Raw genomic sequence first — 3,498 nt, forward strand, 5'->3', positions numbered from 1 at the left:
CAGAAACGAGGAGAACACAAGGGGCGAAAATCAGAGGAGGATCAACAGTATGCCACTACGTGGAGTAAGAGAAGTGTGAAAATGCTCATGCGAAGAAACAGGGGAGAAGAATACGAGGAGCAAGGAAAAAAAAGCAAAATACAAAAACGAGGAGAACACAAGGGGCGAAAATCAGAGGAGGATCAACAGTATGCCACTACGTGGAGTAAGAGAAGTGTGAAAAACCCGAGGCGAAGAAACAGGGGAGAAGAATACGAGGAGCAAGAAAAAAAAAGCAAAATACAAAATCGAGGAGAACACAAGGGGCGAAAATCAGAGGAGGATCAACAGTATGCCACTACGTGGAGTAAGAGAAGTGTGAAAAACCCGAGGCGAAGAAACAGGGGAGAAGAATACGAGGAGCAAGAAAAAAAAAGCAAAATACAAAAACGAGGAGAACACAAGGGGCGAAAATCAGAGGAGGATCAACAGTATGCCACTACGTGGAGTAAGAGAAGTTTGAAAATGCTGATGCGAAGAAACAGGGGAGAAGAATACGAGGAGCAAGAAAAAAAAAGCAAAATACAAAAACGAGGAGAACACAAGGGGCGAAAATCAGAGGAGGATCAACAGTATGCCACTACGTGGAGTAAGAGAAGTGTGAAAAACCCGAGGCGAAGAAACAGGGGAGAAGAATACGAGGAGCAAGAAAAAAAAAGCAAAATACAAAAACGAGGAGAACACAAGGGGCGAAAATCAGAGGAGGATCAACAGTATGCCACTACGTGGAGTAAGAGAAGTGTGAAAAACCCGAGGCGAAGAAACAGGGGAGAAGAATACGAGGAGCAAGAAAAAAAAAGCAAAATACAAAAACGAGGAGAACACAAGGGGCGAAAATCAGAGGAGGATCAAAAGTGTGGCACTACGTGGAGTAAGAGAAGTGTGAAAAACCCGAGGCGAAGAAACAGGGGAGAAGAATACGAGGAGCAAGAAAAAAAAAGCAAAATACAAAAACGAGGAAAACACAAGGGGCGAAAATCAGAGGAGGATCAACAGTATGCCACTACGTGGAGTAAGAGAAGTGTGAAAAACCCGAGGCGAAGAAACAGGGGAGAAGAATACGAGGAGCAAGAAAAAAAAAGCAAAATACAAAAACGAGGAGAACACAAGGGGCGAAAATCAGAGGAGGATCAACAGTATGCCACTACGTGGAGTAAGAGAAGTGTGAAAAACCCGAGGCGAAGAAACAGGGGAGAAGAATACGAGGAGCAAGAAAAAAAAAGCAAAATACAAAAACGAGGAGAACACAAGGGGCGAAAATCAGAGGAGGATCAACAGTATGCCACTACGTGGAGTAAGAGAAGTGTGAAAAACCCGAGGCGAAGAAACAGGGGAGAAGAATACGAGGAGCAAGAAAAAAACAGCAAAATACAAAAACGAGGAGAACACAAGGGGCGAAAATCAGAGGAGGATCAACAGTATGCCACTACGTGGAGTAAGAGAAGTGTGAAAAACCCGAGGCGAAGAAACAGGGGAGAAGAATACGAGGAGCAAGAAAAAAAAAGCAAAATACAAAAACGAGGAGAACACAAGGGGCGAAAATCAGAGGAGGATCAACAGTATGCCACTACGTGGAGTAAGAGAAGTGTGAAAATGCTGATGCGAAGAAACAGGGGAGAAGAATACGAGGAGCAAGAAAAAAAAAGCAAAATACAAAAACGAGGAGAACACAAGGGGCGAAAATCAGAGGAGGATCAACAGTATGCCACTACGTGGAGTAAGAGAAGTGTGAAAAACCCGAGGCGAAGAAACAGGGGAGAAGAATACGAGGAGCAAGAAAAAAAAAGCAAAATACAAAAACGAGGAGAACACAAGGGGCGAAAATCAGAGGAGGATCAAAAGTGTGGCACTACGTGGAGTAAGAGAAGTGTGAAAAACCTGAGGCGAAGAAACAGGGGAGAAGAATAGGAGGAGCAAGAAAAAAAAAGCAAAATACAAAAACGAGGAGAACACAAGGGGCGAAAATCAGAGGAGGATCAAAAGTGTGGCACTACGTGGAGTAAGAGAAGTGTGAAAAACCCGAGGCGAAGAAACAGGGGAGAAGAATACGAGCAGCAAGAAAAAAAAAGCAAAATACAAAAACGAGGAGAACACAAGGGGCGAAAATCAGAGGAGGATCAACAGTATGCCACTCCGTGGAGTAAGAGAAGTGTGAAAAACCCGAGGCGAAGAAACAGGGGAGAAGAATACGAGGAGCAAGAAAAAAAAAGCAAAATACAAAAACGAGGAGAACACAAGGGGCGAAAATCAGAGGAGGATCAACAGTATGCCACTACGTGGAGTAAGAGAAGTGTGAAAAACCCGAGGCGAAGAAACAGGGGAGAAGAATACGAGGAGCAAGAAAAAAAAAGCAAAATACAAAAACGAGGAGAACACAAGGGGCGAAAATCAGAGGAGGATCAACAGTATGCCACTACGTGGAGTAAGAGAAGTGTGAAAATGCTGATGCGAAGAAACAGGGGAGAAGAATACGAGGAGCAAGAAAAAAAAAGCAAAATACAAAAACGAGGAGAACACAAGGGGCGAAAATCAGAGGAGGATCAACAGTATGCCACTACGTGGAGTAAGAGAAGTGTGAAAAACCCGAGGCGAAGAAACAGGGGAGAAGAATACGAGGAGCAAGAAAAAAAAAGCAAAATACAAAAACGAGGAGAACACAAGGGGCGAAAATCAGAGGAGGATCAACAGTATGCCACTACGTGGAGTAAGAGAAGTGTGAAAAACCCGAGGCGAAGAAACAGGGGAGAAGAATACGAGGAGCAAGAAAAAAAAAGCAAAATACAGAAACGAGGAGAACACAAGGGGCGAAAATCAGAGGAGGATCAACAGTATGCCACTACGTGGAGTAAGAGAAGTGTGAAAATGCTCATGCGAAGAAACAGGGGAGAAGAATACGAGGAGCAAGGAAAAAAAAGCAAAATACAAAAACGAGGAGAACACAAGGGGCGAAAATCAGAGGAGGATCAACAGTATGCCACTACGTGGAGTAAGAGAAGTGTGAAAAACCCGAGGCAAAGAAACAGGGGAGAAGAATACGAGCAGCAAGAAAAAAACAGCAAAATACAAAAACGAGGAGAACACAAGGGGCGAAAATCAGAGGAGGATCAACAGTATGCCACTACGTGGAGTAAGAGAAGTGTGAAAAACCCGAGGCGAAGAAACAGGGGAGAAGAATACGAGGAGCAAGAAAAAAAAAGCAAAATACAAAAACGAGGAGAACACAAGGGGCGAAAATCAGAGGAGGATCAACAGTATGCCACTACGTGGAGTAAGAGAAGTGTGAAAATGCTGATGCGAAGAAACAGGGGAGAAGAATACGAGGAGCAAGAAAAAAAAAGCAAAATACAAAAACGAGGAGAACACAAGGGGCGAAAATCAGAGGAGGATCATCAGTATGCCACTACGTGGAGTAAGAGAAGTGTGAAAAACCCGAGGCGAAGAAACAGGGGAGAAGAATAC

The sequence above is a fragment of the Cervus elaphus genome, unplaced genomic scaffold, assembly GCF_910594005.1.
Source record: "Cervus elaphus unplaced genomic scaffold, mCerEla1.1, whole genome shotgun sequence".
NCBI classification, from domain to species: domain Eukaryota; kingdom Metazoa; phylum Chordata; class Mammalia; order Artiodactyla; family Cervidae; genus Cervus; species Cervus elaphus.